The sequence below is a fragment of the Bos taurus genome, chromosome 24 (genome assembly GCF_002263795.3).
Source record: "Bos taurus isolate L1 Dominette 01449 registration number 42190680 breed Hereford chromosome 24, ARS-UCD2.0, whole genome shotgun sequence".
Taxonomy (NCBI): domain Eukaryota; kingdom Metazoa; phylum Chordata; class Mammalia; order Artiodactyla; family Bovidae; genus Bos; species Bos taurus.
The window spans coordinates 57,142,590-57,160,417 of NC_037351.1; the positions used below are offsets into that span (position 1 = coordinate 57,142,590).

A 17,828-nucleotide genomic window follows, 5' to 3' on the forward strand; every position below is an offset into this window, starting at 1 on the left:
TCAGAATGCGGTGGTGGCCACTCTGCAGTACCTATTCCACCAAGATGGAAAAGAAGATGAAATTCCCTTTCTGCTCCAAGATGTATTCAGGAGGGCTGAGAAGAGAAAATAAACAGCTATGGAGGAAGACAGTAGCAGAACTCTGCATAAGGCAAAGTGCAGATCAAGGACAAAGTGGCTTTAATCAACCTCACATGAAACAAATAAATACAGCTATGTGTGTTTCTTAACAGTGTGACCTTTTCATTGCATATGGAGAAGGAAAGTCTGGAAATCTAACCTAAACAGAAATAATGAAAAAAACTGATCTGATAACACTTTTTTTCCTGGGAAAAGTCATTTTCGACATTACATGCAAAGAGGAAAACTTAAACCCATTATGCCAGGGCCAGGACTGTTCTTGGCCGAATAGTGTGTCTGTGGAAGGGCTTCCCAGGGGGCACTAGTGTAAAGAACCCGGCTGCCAAGGCCGGAGAGTCAAGAGATTCAACCTGGGTTCAGTCCCTGCGTTGGGGAGATCCCCTGGAGGAAGGCATGGTGGCTCACTCTTTAGGATCCCAACGTTAGTTTTATTTAATTAACTCACTTATTAAACTAACAGTTCGTTTACAATATTGTGTTAGTTTCAGGTGTACAGCTTCAGATTATTTTCCACTATAGGTTATTGCAAGTTATGGAATATTGCTCCCTATGCTATACAGTAAATTCTTATCATTTATCTATTTTATATATAGTGGTATCTATTAACTCCATACTCCTAATTTATCTTTCCCACTCCCTTCTCCGTTTTAGTAATGGTAAGTTTGTTTCTACAACTGCGAGTTTGTTTCTATCTTTCACATAAGTTGATTTGTATTATTTTTTAGATACATATGAATGATATCGCATGATATTTGTCTTTTTCTGTCTGACTTACTTCACCTCGTATGATAATCTCTAGGACCGTCCATGTTGTTGCTAATCACGTTATTTCATTCTTTTTTATGGCTGAGTAATAGGATCCCAACTTTACATGTGAAAAATCTCCTATTAGACTCCTGGGCTTTGACTTTTGTGGATCTTTATCCAAGAGGCCTTGACAGTGGAAGTTCAAGTTCAGAAAACACCCTCAATGAAAAAGCGTCCTCAGAGGTCTACTTATTTATCTGGGTTTCTGCTTTTGTTTGGATTTTAGCCTAATATTAATAGTTCTTTAATATTACGTGTGTGTGCTAAGTCACCTCAGTCATGTCTGACTCTTGGCGACCCCATGGACCAGAGCCTGCCAGGTTCCTCCATCCATGGGATTTTCCAGGCAAGAATACTGGAGTGGGTTGCCATTTTCCTCCTCCAGGGGATCTTCCTGACCCAGGGATCAAACCTGTGTCTCGTGTGTCTCTTATATTGCTGGCGAATTCTTTACCTGCTGAGCCATCAGGGAAGCCCAACTCTGGTTAAGCACATTCTAGAATCCAGTCAGGGCTGAAGATTCTAACCTTCATATCTCAGTCTCCTTTTCTGTCAAAGAGAGATAATAACAGCACCTCCTTTGTGGGTTAAATAAAGCACTTAGTCCGGAGTCTACCACTCTGGTAAGAGCTCAGTAAAATGCTAGTTGCAAAAATTTCCACTATCTTTTCTTTCTTGCTTTATCTCTCTCTACTTTTTGTTACTCTCATGAAAACAGTCCACTTCAAGAAAGCATAGGCTGAGAAAAAACAGGGTCCAGGGAGCATCTGGAGAGGTGGAGTCTGTCACTGTGATCCTTTTCTGCTTTCTGAAAACACACGTGACGCAGTGTTTGGATGAAAAGCAGGAAAGAGCTTTTCACCGTGCCTGCGCTGTTACCCTTTTCATTCTCCAGGGTGTTACTTTAGCACTTAACTAGAGAAAATGTACACACATTTATAGAAAGAGCTCAGGGCTCCTCGCACCCCCATCAGGCTTCACCATTTGATTTACATTTAGTGAAATAAATTATAAACTTTTATGAAAGTCATCCGAGCAAAGTAATGGAGAGTTCTGAGGAACAGAAGGAAAGGAATCGATTTCTTAGGTGGGAAATACTTGCCTCCTGGGCCTGTGAGGAATAAGACACAAGGCCTTCCAGGTGCAGCTGGAAATGCTGTGGATGTTTTGGGTACCAGCCTCCAGACAGGTCTTGTAAACGTCCAAATCTAGGTTACAGTTGATTTCCATTTGTGAGGACCTCGTTCATCATCATTTCAAGTGTTGCCATTACTATGTATTACCAGCTCCCATGAGGCTTATACATCCTATTTCCCAGCTCATGGAAGTTGCAAAAATGAGTTTGGTCCTCAGGTATATATTGTAGGCCAGCTTTCTTATCTCATGTTCTAAAGCAAAAAGGAGAAATAATGTTACAAAATGAGTAACACATTATATTGAAGCTAGAGTGTGGTGGTTCTTTGAGCCGAAATAAGTGGCAACAAAGCCAAAAAAAAAAAAAATTAATGAAAACACGTTTTGTTCCTACTGGAATAATGGCCGTCTAAGCCCTGTCAGCCCGCAGTGGTAACTGCCAACTTGCTGTCAATCACAGCTGAGAGGAGGGGTAGCACCCCGGTGGTTATTTGCATAAGCTTTTAAAAAATGCTCATTTAAATGGAGGTATCATCGTATTCAAACTGAATGAGAATGAAATGTCCTTAAAATTAACTGACAGCAGTGCTTTGAACTGCACAATACGCTAACCTGGGAGATTTTAAAACGTTCTGATGCCTGGGCCCTACCCTTGACCAAAACAAACCAGTATTCTGGAGACAGGGCCCTGGTGTTGGTATTTTTCAAGGCTCCGTGGGTTACTGTAACGGGCTGCTGAGGCCGAGAACAGCTGACCTGGCCTCTTGTTATTAAGGAGATTATAGTTCTGGATCACCATCACCAGACCATCAAGGAACCGAAAAAAAGTGAGACTCATATCCTGAGTGCTCAGTCGCTCAATCATGTCTGACTCTGCGACCCCATGGACTATAGCCCACCAGGCTTCTCTGTCCATGGGATTCTCCAGACAAGAATACTGGAGTGGGTTGCCATTTTATCCTGAGTACACAAACCCAATCTTGAAGAGCTGGTAACCTCTCGACATTAAGATGGGACTGTACGCATCGTGTTACCCAGCCTCCTGCATGGACTTTTGGAGGGCGGGTGCCGCCCTGGTGCTGGGGGATAAGCTCTGTGAGTTGTGGAGAAGGTGTGTGTCGCTGAATGTAGCCCCTCCTCTGTGTGACGTGGAGACAGAGACTTTCATGGTATAAACTGCAGAGAAGTGGTGTTGAGTCGGACATACCTAGGCTCTAATCCTGGCCGTGTGAACTTGAGCTAGCTCTTAATTTCTCAGAGCCTCCACATTTTTATCTGTAAAGTACTACATACCATATAGGATGGTTGCTGCTTCAGGGATTTTTTTTTTCTGAGATATTGCCAAGAAAATGCACTGGTTATAACAAACACCCTCTTCCAACAACACAAGAGAAGACTCTATACACGGACATCACCAGATGGTCAACACCAAAATCAGATTGATTATATGCTTTGCAGCCAAAGATGGAGAAGCTCTATACAGTCAGCAAAAACAAGACCAGGAGCTGACTGTGGCTCAGACTATGAACTCCTTATTGCCAAATTCAGACTGAAATTGAAGAAAGTAGGGAAAACCACTAGACCATTCAGATATGACCTAAATCAAATCCCTTATGATTATACAGTGGAAGTGAGAAATAGGTTTAAGGGCCTAGATCTGATAGATAGAGTGCCTGATGAACTATGGAATGAGGTTTGTGACACTGTACAGGAGACAGGGATCAAGACCATTCCCATGGAAAAGAAATGCAAAAAAGCAAAATGGCTATCTGGGGAGGCCTTACAAATAGCTGTGCAAAGAAGAGAAGCAAAAAGCAAAGGAGAAAAGGAAAGATATAAACATCTGAATGCAGAGTTCCAAAGAATAGCAAGAAGACATAAGAAAGCCTTCTTCAGCGATCAATGCAAAGAAATAAGGAAAACAACAGAATGGGAAAGACTAGGGATCTCTTCAAGAAAATCAGAGATACCAAAGGAACATTTCATGCAAAGATGAGCTCGATAAAAGACAGAAATGGTATGGATCTAACAGAAGCAGAAGATATTGAGAAGAGATGGCAAGAATACACAGAAGAACTGTACAAAAAAGATCTTCACGACCCAGATAATCATGATGGTGTGATCACTGACCTAGAGCCAGACATCCTGGAATGTGAAGTCAAGTGGGCCTTAGAGAGCATCACTATGAACAAAGCTAGTAGAAGTGATGGAATTCCAGTTGAACTATTCCAAATCCTGAAAGATGATGCTGTGAAAGTGCTGCACTCAATATGCCAGCAAATTTGGAAAACTCAGCAGTGGCCACAGGACTGGAAAAGGTCAGTTTTCATTCCAATCCCAAAGAAAGGCAATGCCAAAGAATGCTCAAACTACTGCACAATTGCACTCATCTCACACACTAGTAAAGTAATGCTCAAAAGTCTCCAAGCCAGGCTTCAGCAATATGTGAACCGTGAACTTCCTGATGTTCAAGCTGGTTTTAGAAAAGGCAGAGGAACCAGAGATCAAATGGCCAACATCTGCTGGATCATGGAAAAAGCAAGAGCATTCCAGAAAAGCATCTATTTCTGCTTTATTGACTATGCCAAAGCCTTTGACTGTGTGGATCACAAGAAACTGTGGAAAATTCTGAAAGAGATGGGAATACCAGACCACCTGATCTGCCTCTTGAGAAATTTGTACGAAGGTCAGGAAGCAACAGTTAGAACTGGACACGGAACAACAGACTGGTTCCAAATAGGAAAAGGAGTCCGTCAAGGCTGTATATTGTCACCCTGTTTATTTAACTTCTATGCAGAGTACATCATGAGAAACGCTGGACTGGAAGAAAAACAAGCTGGAATCAAGATTGCTGGGAGAAATATCAATCACCTACCTCAGATATGCAGATGACACCACCCTTATGGCAGAAAATGAAGAGGAACTCAAAAGCCTCTTGATGAAAGTGAAAGTGGAGAGTGAAAAAGTTGGCTTAAAGCTCAACATTCAGAAAACGAAGATCATGGCATCCGGTCCCACCACTTCATGGGAAATAGATGGGGAAACAGTGGAAATAGTGTCAGACTTTATTTTTCTGGGCTCCAAAATCACTACAGATGGTGACTGCAGCCATGAAATTAAAAGACGCTTACTCCTTGGAAGGAAAGTTATGACCAACCTAGATAGCATATTCAAAAGCAGAGACATTACTTTGCCAACAAAGGTTCGTCTAGTCAAGGCTATGGTTTTTCCAGTGGTCATGTATGGATGTGAGAGTTGGACTGTGAAGAAGGCTGAGCGCCAAAGAATTGATGCTTTTGAACTGTGGTGTTGGAGAAGACTCTTGAGAGTCCCTTGGACTGCAAGGAGATCCAACCTGTCCATTCTGAAGGAGATCAGCCCTGGGAGTTCTTTGGAAGGAATGATGCTAAAGCTGAAACTCCAGTACTCTGGCCACCTCATGTGAAGAGTTGACTCATTGGAAAAGCTCTGAGGCTGGGAGGGATTGGGGGCAGGAGGAGAAGGGGACGACAGGATGAGATGGCTGGATGGCATCACTGACTCGATGGACGTGAGTCTGAGTGAACTCTGGGAGTTGGTGCTGGACAGGGAGGCCTGGCGTGCTGCGATTCATGGGGTCGCAAAGAGTCGGACACGACTGAGCGACTGATCTGATCTGATTTGACATTATAATATAATAATGTTGCATTAGTTCCAAGTGTATAGGTAATGATTTGTATATATTGTGAAACAGAACCAAGTAAGTCTAGTTAACACCCATCACCACAGGCAGTTACAATGTTTTTCCTGTGATGAGAACTTTCAAGATCTACTCTTTAAACTTTAAGAAAAATATTTACTTGTTTATTTGGCCGTGTCAAATAATATGTAGGTATTTACTTGGCTGTGTTGGGTCAGACTCTCTAGTTGGGGCACTCGGGCTTTGGGTTGGTCCGCGGCGTGTGGGATCTCACTTCCCCAACCAGGGATTGGATGTGCGTCCCCAGCACTGCAAAGTGGATTCTTAACCACTAGACCACCTTGGAAGCCCTGCTTATCGGTTAATTTAATTAACCAGAGTGACAAAGAGTCAGACAGGACTGAGCACCCACGCACGCAAATTTTGAAACTGTTGAAGAATTCTTGATTGCAGATGTGGTCTCATGTCGTAAATTGGTGAAAAATGGGAGAGAAAGCAAGAAATATAATCAGCGAAGAGTCTGGTCGTCTCCTCCAAGGGTCAGGACGCGCGTGTTGCGTCCTTGTGGCGTCAGTTTGCGTGTGCGTGCGTGCGTGCGTGTGCACGTGTGCGCTTCTTACACTAGGATCCTTGAGATATTGATAAAATCCCTTCAAAATGAACTTCTAGCAGCCAAAATAAAAAAATTTTCAAGTCAAAAGCTGAAGGCCATAATTTCCAGGCATAATAGAGTACATTTTGTTTTTATTTTATTTTATAAAAATGATGACATCATAAATTTTACAATATTTTTCATTTTACTATCTCAAAACACACTTTATAATCATAAGCTAAGTAATCTTAAAACTACCTCTATATGGCATTCTTATAATCTGTATTCTGTGCAGAAGAATGGAACGTAGAGTGATTACATGATCCATATATTTAAGTAGGAGCCAGGAGGCTTGGCTCTTAGTCTCCAATTTTTACCTAATCATTGGAACAGTTTTTGAGCTTAAAAAAAAGGCAAAAAAGCCTCTCAAATAACCTTTTTGGGCCAATTATTTATTTCAGAACAGTTTGGTCTTTAAAAGAAATCTAGCATTTCCTTCTCTTTATTAAAAACTGTTGTCATGGAAATATTTCAGTTCCCTATGTCCTCTAATAGCCCACATCTGAACAGGTCATAAACAAGAAGATTGACTGAGGCCCAACAAAGCCTTTTAGGTTTGTCACAGGCTGCATTACAGAACTTTCCCAAAGTCCATTTCCCGGATAAGGTGACAATAAAAGAAATGTTTAAGGCGTGATTATTCTGTATAACCGTGGCTTCTTATCCTAGCCGTTTCAGCTCCTCCCTCCTTCTACACCAAATACACGAAATCCATTACTCTTTCCCATGCAGAAGTCTTGTGCTTTGTTTTATTTTGATCAGCTAATACAAATGAAGTTCTGTTTACTAAAAGTCTCATGGTGCCTCTTGGAGACAGTTTACCTTCAACATTGGGAACTGATGATATTTTCCAGGGCGTTTGGGTTTGTTTTTTTCTTTTTAATCAAAAGATTTCATTAACTGGTACAGTCATTCATTTCATTCTGGCTGGTGAATCTGATCAGTATATGATTTTATATTAACAACAAAAACACTGCCTCAGTATAGGAGCTAAACATCAGATTCTGTGAATTTGTTTAAACACAGCGGATGCCAGAGTGATCAGGGAATTCAGCTGGGAGCAGGAAGGTTCTACATCCCAAATGGATGAGATGAGAGAGATTGAAGGTGCCATCTTAACTCGTGCCTGGATCCATGACACCTGCATCTTGCTTTAATTCTTTCTAATAACAAGTTCCTCCTGGATCCTGGGCTAATTTGGCACGTATCTTTTTGCAAAACTGGAGAAAATAAGAAAGGAATTTTGTTTTGAGATGTCCACACGCATCCTGGAACCAGATGACACGGGGCTGGGAGTGGGGTGGGATAAGCGTGGAAAGGACGAAATTGGCTTCTGAGACCATGAAGGTAGGAAATGCATCAGGGTGCTACCTATAGCCCCATGCTTATTTATGTGGGCAGAAATGATACTCCTACCTGCAGGCACACAGGTGTGTGTGCACAGAGCCGGTTCAGAGGCCCTGGAGCAAAATATGAAAAGGATTGTGTTTATGTTTTAAGAGAGAGACCGAGATGGTTTGTCTAGACTTGCAGCATTCGTAATAACATGATAAATCATTCATAAAATGTCCTTTATAATGCTGGAGCTGAAGGGCAAGAACAAATAGCTTATCACGCTGCGTCAGATTGCTGCCAACCAAGCCCATATCCTGACAGTGGCTTGAGGGGGCTGTGTCATGGGACGCTGAAATTGACCTCCTGGTGTAAAATTCCAAAGGCTGACGGGCCTTAGTGAAGACAGCCCCCTTCCCAGAGGTTGCGGCTTTGCTGTGAGGATGGACTGTACGAGCCCTCCTTGAACCTGTCATCCACTGACTTAACCTTGTCTTGAATTCACTGTCCTTCTCAGGCTGTATCACTTCAGGGGCCAACCTTCCCAAGCTTGCTGTTCATGGTGTTAGGTCTAAAATCACCTCTGCTAAATTTCAGAGGGTGTTTTCTTGTCTGGATGTTCCAGAATGTAATGGACAGGCTGGGCCTGCTGGAAAGGATCAGTGGGTAAAAGAAGGGAGGGCGTGAGGTCCAGGCCCATGCGTGTGACTGATCCATACAGTCAGAGCAGTGGCAGCAGGATGCAGCTGGGTTGGGGTGATGTCTCTAGGTGTGGTCGTGGACCACCTTTTGGATGGCTTCTGTTTTCTCCTAGAACCCGGAATCAAAGTCATCCACCGAAAGTGAGGGAGTGGAAGAGGCGTCAGGAATACGAGGGCACAGCTGAGCTGGGGACGATGAATTTACTCACACTCACAGTGGGCAGAAACTTGTGGGCTTCATTACTTTCGCCAGTGCTTTTCAACTACCCAGGCACTGGCTGGGATAAAACAGAAACCACAGAAGACGGGAAAACACAACTGGGGAGTAACTGCAAGAGCAGGACTGAAATGAGAGACTGGAATTTTTAAAAAATTTATTTAATTGGAGGATAATTGCAGTACTGTGGTGTTTTTGCCATACGTCATCATGTATGCACAGGTGCACGTGTCCCCCCATCCTGAACGCCCCTCCCACCTCCCTCCACACCCCATCCCCCTGGGTTGTCCCAGAGCACTGGCTTTGAGTGCCCTGTTCATGCATCGAACTGGTCATCTATTTTACATATGGTAATATACATGTTTCAATGCTATTCTCTCAAATCATTCCACCCTCACCTTCTCCCACAGAGTCCAAAAGTCTGTTCTTTACATCTGTGGAGAGACTGGAATTTAAGTTAGACCAGGATGGTGGTGCAATGACTCTCAAGAGGTCTCAGAAGACGGCAGAAAGGATAATGGTCTTGATTATGATGACAAAGGACATGGGAGACTTCCCATGGGGACATGGGGTGTGAGTCTGTGATCAGAGTTGGCCTTTAAACCACCCATTTTTGAGGTTGGAGCAGTTTGGATGTTGACAAGGTCTAGGAGAGAAGAGGAAAAGGCCATTAGAAATGAGGAAGTCAAGTGCCTGAGAAGCCAGGCAGTTGGAGGGACATCACTGCATCTGTTTAGTGTGTCCCAGGCATCGAGGTGGATGGAATAAAGGTGAACCAGGCACCCAAGTCTTCACTCAGCTCAGGCACGTGGAGGGAGGGGTCAGACCCGAGGAGGCAGCAACAGGAAGGAAGGCGGCATGATGCCACAAGCCTCAGAGAAGTGCTTTACAGTATCAAATGGAAACTTTAATGATAAGCTAAAGAATATAATGTATTCTTAATGTGTTGCTGTTTTAACATAGGGTAGCCAATGCTATAAAATAGTAGAAGATTTCTGATTATTTTATAAAGAACTTGAGTTTACACAATTAGGAGGAAGTTCTGTTCTTGTAAGAGCATAGGAGCTTTGTTTGCTTTATATTAAGTGGAGTTGAGGCTTCATGGAGCAGATCCTGGGGATCAGGCAGAGTGAGTGGCCATTAGGGAGCAGGGCTTACTGGAACTATCTATCAGAAGGTAGCAAGGCCATTTCCCCAGGCTCTGTTTCAGCCACGAAAAGCAGAACATTCCTTCCCTGTGATCTAAAATATTTGGTTCTAGGAGAAAGGAAAAGAGAAGAAGAGAAATTATTTCTGTGACCTTCCATGAGTAGTTAGCAAGAATGATCTCAGAAGTCTTTCTGCTGAGACAGGTGGGGAAGGGTGGTTCAGATAATCTGAGTTTCTTCACCATCACCACCTTCGGATGCCCAGAAAGGTTGCTTTCACTTGGATGCCTCGCTCGTCTCGGTAAATGCTAAGACTGGGCAGGCAGCCAGCGTGTACAAGGCTTGCTGCTTGTCCCCAAGTGCTTCTGAGGTCATTAGCCTCCGTTCAATAAGTAACACCCGCCCTTCCCTCCCAGATTTCCATTACGGCTGGCCCAGGAGAATTCCACAGAGGCATCCACACTCTCTGGGGGCCAAGGGAGAGCTCTCTGGGTGTGAAACATAACACCCAAAGCTGTTTTGTCCTAGTACAGGCGTGAGTCCTGGTGATTTTGTTCCACCTTTACAGTTCAGAATTCACCTTCCAAACTCCTGCTTTGTTGCCAGGTGACAGGCTTCAAACTCCCTGAAAAATCTAGCAGGTGAAGTGGGGAAACCAGAAGCAGACTATGGTGCAATCCAAACATGAATTCAATACATTGTCCTGAGTTCTTGGATGTGAAGTTTTAAGAAATGTTCTTACAGCTGATATTCCAGAGAAGAAGGCTTCCGATATCTACTGTCTTCCGTAGTTTGCAGACTTTTGAAATTTGGACATACTTTGAGACTGTCTCTTCCCGTTCTTAAAGATGCGTGGGCCTCTCTGTCATTGCACGTTCAATGACCGCATTTCATCTGGGCTCCTTCCCTGCTCTCATACCACATGAGACGATGCTGTTGACTACTCCACTCCATCCCCCGCGACCCCCTTACACTGTGCTGGGACAGTGACTCAGGCTGGACCTACCCTGGTTTGACGAACAGCTTGGGCTGCAGGCAGTCTTCTCATTTATTATACAGAAACAGCCAGGCTGCAGAATGAAGCCAAGTACAGACAAGCAGAGTCAAGTGCCAGAACCCTTATGATATTCTCTGTACTTCTAGAGTCAAACATATTTTCCTATTTGCATCTAAATGGCATCCTAGGATAAACATGGTTCTGCACTTTGCTTTTTCTTTTAATTAAACAATATAACCTCGAGCTACTTCATATCTGTATACAGAGAGCATCCTCATTTATTTTTACAACTACATCATCCTTCATTGTGTGGATCAGTAATTGATTCCACCACTTCTCTATTGATGGACATCTGGGGTTATTTCCAACCTTCTGATATTTCAAATGCATTTCACTTCATATTTTGCCAATGCTGTCCGTCTTAGAAGTAGGCTGGATTAATGTTACCAGTGTAATTTTTGTCAGATACGAACACAGTCTTCTCCACAGAGATTGTTTGGCATTCTCACCAGCAACATGGGAGAATTTTGCTTCTCCACAATCCTGCTCACAGAGTATGTGGTCAAACCTTTGGTCTTTTGCTTTTCAGTATTTCAATCCTGTTCTCTCAAGTTTTGCCGTCCATGGCAAGCAAAGCAGCTGCTTACCAACATCCATCATATAGACTTGATAAGACTGGGAAACAGTCACTGGGATATATCCTAGAGATGCTGGTGAGTGGAATCCAGAGTAAGTGGAAGAGTCATCTGTTGGGGATTAAATCATGACATAACCGGTGACACGGAAAGAACAGGCCACAACACTGGAAGGAGGAGGGGTAGAGGTGGGAGAAGGGATGACAGCGAGCAGTCTGGGGACTGCATTTGGAGGTGAGAGGTGGGAAAACTGAGAAAGCCTAGGATGATTACCCACTGCTGTTAGCTGTGTGGGTTGGTTTGGTTTATCTCCATCGCTAACAAGTAAAGCGAAGCCACTAGTAATTCAAGAGGACTTCCAGTATGCGAAACCACCTTTCTCTTTTCCATTCTTTGAGGAATCATCCCAAGGCCCCCTCCCTGCCACTCCATCCCTTCTCTAGCACACAGGTGAAAGTTCTCTCAACATTGCTAAGGAGGGACTTCCCTGGTGGTCCAGTGTTTAAGAAACTGCCTGCCAATGCCAGGAATGCAGGTTCGATCCTCGGTCCAGGAAGACTCCACATGCCAGGGAGTAACGAAGCCTGTGCACCACAACTGCTGAAGCCCTCGTGGCCTAGAGCCCGTGGCCGAGAGAAGCTCCCCCTCCCTGCAACCAGAGAAAGCCCGGGGGCAGCAAGAGGACCCAGTTCAGCCAAAAATAGAGAGAGAGAGAAGAGAAACAAACCCTTGTGAGGCAAAGCTTTACAACTTAGTTGTTTACTGACTGCCCCAATCTTTCCCATTTTTAATACAAATAACAAAAGCAGAGAAAGTCATTTTAGAAGCATATTTGTAAAATTTATCAGTGGGGTAAAGGAGTTCCAAAAGGAAAAGACGTATTTCACCCTTTAAGTGGAGACTTTTCAGGTCACTTGGATTATTATTTATTTAAAAAAATCAATAAACGTGTCAAAATTGTTAATTAGAGCACCTGTTTCAGAACTTTTAACACAGAGTAAAAAAGACATAATTTATTGCTTCTGGCAAATGAAAATGCAGTGTGATGAGGGGTAAAAAAAAATCACCCCCTTTCTACCAAAAAAAATGGACACAAATAATTGAGCATTTGTGGCGTCCAGAAAAAATGCAGACTGAAATTTACTACCACACTTCTTGTGGTTGGCTGAAAAATGGGTTTCAAAAATATCTAGGTCCTAATCCTTGGAACCTGTGATGTTACCTTACCCAGCAACAGAGTGTATACGCATAATTAAAGATTTTAAGATGGGGCTTTCCTGGTGGCTCAGGTAGTAAAGAATCGGCCTTCAGTATGGGAGACCCGGGTTCCATCCTTAGGTTGGGAAGAGCCCCTAGAGAAAGGAATGGCTACCCACTACGTTACTCTTGCCTGGAGAATTTCATAGACAGAGGTGTCTGCCGGGATACAGTCCACGGGGTCCCGAAGAGTAGGGCACGACTGAGTAACACTTTTTAACAATTATCCTGGACTATCTGGGTGGGACCTAAATGAGGTCACTACTGTCCTCATAAGAAGGGGGCAGGGAGCGACTGGATAACAGGAAGAAGGAGGAGGCGGGGGAAGGGGAGGGAAAGTGAGGGGAGAAGAAGGTGATGTAATGACCTCAAACAAGAGACACAGATCTGAAGAAAGAGGGAAGGGCTAAGAGCAGAGAAATGTAAGGAATGTGGCTCTAGACGCCAACCCATTCCCCACCCTACTGGCCCCCCGCCTCTGGAGAGGGTGCCAACACGTTGATTTCAGCCCAGTGATGCTGATTCCAGACGTCTGGCCTCCAGAACTGTAAAAGAACACATTTCTATTGTTTTATGCCATCGAAATCTATTGTAGTGGCCATAGGAAAGTAATTAACACACTTCGAAACTTCTAGGAAAGAATTTGGTGTTTGATTTTAAAGCTTACTAAGTCAATGGGAAGGGAATCAGAATGTAAAGGCATTATTTAAAAGAACAAATAGGACTCTGCCTCTTTTACGTAGAAAAACATAACAGCATTAACTTTCAAGTGCCTGTCTACTAAATAAGGTCATTAGAGCTTCCACAGCTAGCTTACAGGGTCTAATTACCCTGAAGGGTCTTCCTGCTGTAAATTATCTTGGCTTCTAAAATGTATTGTTAGACTTACAGTAAGTAACAAATTAAAGCCTGGAGGTTCCATATACCAGTCAGCCTTGGCTTGATAATAATGTGTAGCAAAAATCTCAAAACTTCAGTGGCTAAAACAATAAATCTATCTCTAGTTCACGACACTGCATGCTGGCAGGTGTAAGTTGAGTGACCCCGCTCCAGGCTGGAGGTCAAGTTCAGGTCTGTTTCCTGTGCGTCCTTATGGGACCCAGGCTAGAGGACCGACTGTTCCCATGGTGTAGCTCGGGAGCACATAAGGAGTGGCAGAATTTGCAAAACCTCTATGGTCTCTGTTTTGAACTGGTCACAGAGCTACTTTGCTCATATTCTGTTGGAGTAAGTAAGTAAGTTACATGGTCAAGTGCATTATCATTAGGGCAGGGGCATTTACTCCTTGTGAAGGTGAGGAAGTGAATATTCCCTGATCAGTAATTCAGTGTTCCATGTCCCTCCATCCTGAAAAAGTTAGCTGAAACCAAAGAAAAATGCAGTAGTTCAGTTCAGTTCAGTCGCTCAGTCGTGTCTGATTCTTTGCGACCCCATGAATCACAGCACGCCAGGCCTCCCTGTCCATCACCAACTCCCGGAGTTCACTCAGACTCATATCCATCGAGTCAGTGATGCCATCCAGCCATCTCATCCTCTGTCATCCCCTTCTCCTCCTGCCCTCAATGCCTCCCAGCATCAGAGTCTTTTCCAATGAGTCAACTCTTCGCATGAGGTGGCCAGAGTACTGGAGTTTCAGCTTTAGCATCATTCCTTCCAAAGAACTCCCAGGGCTGATCTCCTTCACAATGGACTGGTTGGATCTCCTTGCAGTCCAAGGGACTCTCAAGAGTCTTCTCCAACACCACAGTTCAAAAGCATCAATTCTTTGGCGCTCAGCCTTCTTCACAGTCCAACTCTCACATCCATACATGACCACAGGAAAAACCATAGCCTTGACCAGACGAAACTTTGTTGGCAAAGTAATGTCTCTGCTTTTGAATATGCTATCTAGGTTGGTCATAACTTTCCTTCCAAGGAGTAAGCATCTTTTAATTTCATGGCTGCAGTCACCATCTGTAGTGATTTTGGAGCCCAGAAAAATAAAGTCTGACACTATTTCCACTGTTTCCCCATCTATTTCCCATGAAGTGATAGGACCGGATGCCATGATCTTCATTTTCTGAATGTTGAGCTTTAAGCCAACTTTTTCACTCTCCACTTTCACTTTCATCAAGAGGCTTTTTCGTTCCTCTTCACTTTCTGCCATAAGGGTGGTGTCATCTGCATATCTGAAGTTATTGGTATTTCTCCCGGCAATCTTGATTCCAGTTTGTGTTTCTTCCAGTCCAGCGTTTCTCATGATGTACTCTGCATAGAAGTTAAATAAGCAGGGTAACAATATACAGCCTTGACGGACTCCTTTTCCTAAAGTAGCAAGTAAATGCTGTTCAACGCTGCAATTGAGAGGAGACTAATTTGAAGGGCCAGTGGGCGAATCTCAGACTTCTATATGAAACCAAAGCTCTCAAAAGAGTCTAGAGTGGTCCCAGGGTGGTAGCATGCGCTTAGCAGAAACAAACACAAAACCACTTTGCATTTCCATAGAAAAAGATTAACCAAATAAAATCACAACCAAATGAATTCACCTTAAACACACATAGAATGAAGTCACAGTGAGCAAGAGTCAGGAGAAGCCATGGAAGACATATTCCAAACTTTTAGACATTCCTTAGACAAATATAAAATAATTAGTTATGAGATATTCAGTTTAATGGAATAAAACTTGGAAACTCAAAATAAGAAACTATCAAGAACGAGGAGGCTGATTTGAAAAAAAAAACCTAAGTAGAACTTCTGGACAGGAAAATTTTGATTGCTGAATAAAAAACTCAACTAATGGGTTCAACAGAAGATTAGACTCAATGAAACAGTTACTTGGCAAAGTGTAAGAGAGAGGGGAAGAAATGGGTCAGAGTGCAACACAAACAGACAAGGACATGGAGTACGTGATAGAGGTTAAGAGACATCCACGACAGAACGAGAAGGTCTACATCGGATTACCTGGAGTCCCGGAAGGACAGACACAGGATGCAGAAAGGGCAGTGCTTGAAGAGATGATCAGGGAGCATTTTCCAGAAAGGACAGAAGATTTAAACCCACAGTGCAAAGTATAATTAGGCAGGATAAATAAAAAGAATGTCACATAGAGACAAATAATAGAAAATTTAGAATACCAAGAATAAAGAGCAGCTGCTGAGTCAAGAACAGCCCTAGAGAAGGAAAGGGCAACCCCTTCCAGTATTCTTGCCTGGGAAATCCCAAGGACAGAGGAGCCTGGCGGACTACAGTCCATGGGGTCGCAAAGAGTCAGACATGATTGAGCGACTAAACAACAAAAGATGAGGCAGATGACCTGCAAAGGAGCAATAATTACACTAACAGTTGCCCAATCATCGTTAACAAAGGAAGCCAGAAATCAGAAGAACAGTATCTTCGAAGTGCTGAGAATGAGACTACCATTTTTTCTTGGATAAGCCTATTGAGTGGTTTTTCTTAAGGGTGGTTCCATCTGCTCAATAACCCCCAAATAAATTCATTTACAAATCGACACTTCAGAGTGGTAGGGACGGTAAACCCAGTCACATTAAGAATATTTACCTCCTTCTACATTTCACAGTGGTTTAGAGTCTGCTTCTAATGTATGTTTCACTATTTTGCATGAACGAGGGTAGACATTTTCAGATAAACAGAAACTAAGTTTATCACCGATGAGACTTTTACTAAAGGAATTTAAAAGGATATCCTTAAAGAAGAAAATAATCTCAGAGGAATGACTAAGAAGTGAAAAAACCACAAAATATAGTGGTAAAGCTAAAAAAAAATGTGTACAAAAATATCTAATGTGGTTAAAAAAATGAACAGAACAAAATTGGATAGTAATACCATGGAAAGAGTTGATGATCAAAAGCAGTGCCTTAAAGTTTTTGTATTGTTCAGATAGGGGATTAAGATATTAGCTTTTGACTTGCTAAGCAAGGTATGTATGTAAGGTGTCCAAGGTAAACAGGAAAAGAACAGAAAGGTAGTGATTAACATCCCAACTAGGAGAGGGAAACAATACCATAAAAAAACAAGTAACAATAATAATAGCATAATTCAATAAAAAACATGCATTAAAATGTAAAAAATAACACAGTAAAATGTGGAAACAAATCAAATATTTCAGAAATATTAATACATGGAAAAAGCCAGATAAAAAGCAGGTATATTGTCAGATTGGAGAAAATTGGTATTATGTTCCTCTACCGCAGAAATTTTATTATCTTTAGGGTGCTAGAATGAATAACATATAGGTATTCAAAATGTGTTTCTTAAAAAGCCTAGCTATTTGTAGAAAGTTTGAAGCATGTTTTATTATATAATCCTAAAAGCCTTAAATCTGTGAGATTCCTCTATATGTCAGTGAACATTGTTAAGTCCCAAGATGACATCGGGTTTTACAGGTACAGGGCCATCTTCAAAATGTCGGCTTCATGAGTTTTCTTTTTAAAGAAGACAAAATACCAAAAATTGAAGAGAAAAGAAATGCAGTGTTATTTACCTGAAACATGCAGATAAGTGACACTGTGTGTTATCCAGCTTGGGGAACTTCCCAGACTTGATGGAGATATACATAGCTTGCTAAGCCAACTCAGTGATTTGTAAAGAGGCTTTGCATTAAAATGTTCCCTATTTGTGACTACCCATTGTACCTTGTACTTTAAATTGTTCTTGCTAATTTTTCATTTCTGATGATCCAAGTAAAGAGCATTCACCAAACACCCACAATATCACATCTAAGATGTTAAAGGCAGCCTCCGAAGGGAACAAAATAAAACAAATTTCAGAGAAGGATCTCCAAGTTTGCTTCTATATAATTGTTGGAAAGTGGAAAATAAAGTCGCTCAGTTGTTTCTGACTCTTTTTGACCCCATGAACCATAACCCACCACGATCCTCTGTCCATGGGATTTCTCAGGCAAGAGTACTGGAGTGGGTTGCCATTTCCTTCTCCAGGGGATCTTCCCGACCCAGCGATCGAACCCGGATCTCCTGCATTACAGGCAGACGCTTTGCCGTCTGAGCCACCAGGGAAGCCATATAATTGTTGGGTAGACGTGAAATCGATTGAAGAATGCACGGCAGTTTCACTTCGGGAAAGACTCTGGACGAATTTCTCTTAAGGTTTGTGTGCTCTGAACTACCCTCCT

General features: G+C 42.6%; 1 long non-coding RNA gene across 2 annotated transcripts in view; it reads left to right on the top strand.

Moving 5' to 3' along the window:
• LOC112444181 (uncharacterized) overlaps window positions 1–8,999 on the top strand; it is a 61,748-nt gene extending 52,749 nt beyond the window's left edge. The window contains exon 4 of one of the 2 annotated variants that reach the window (XR_003032421.2): window positions 8,560–8,999. This is a non-coding gene — a long non-coding RNA (uncharacterized lncRNA). Of the gene's footprint in view, window positions 1–4; window positions 231–8,559 lie in introns of those variants that run through there. The other variant, XR_009492765.1, reaches the window with a different exon arrangement.
• The last annotated feature ends 8,829 nt before the right edge of the window (window positions 9,000–17,828 follow it).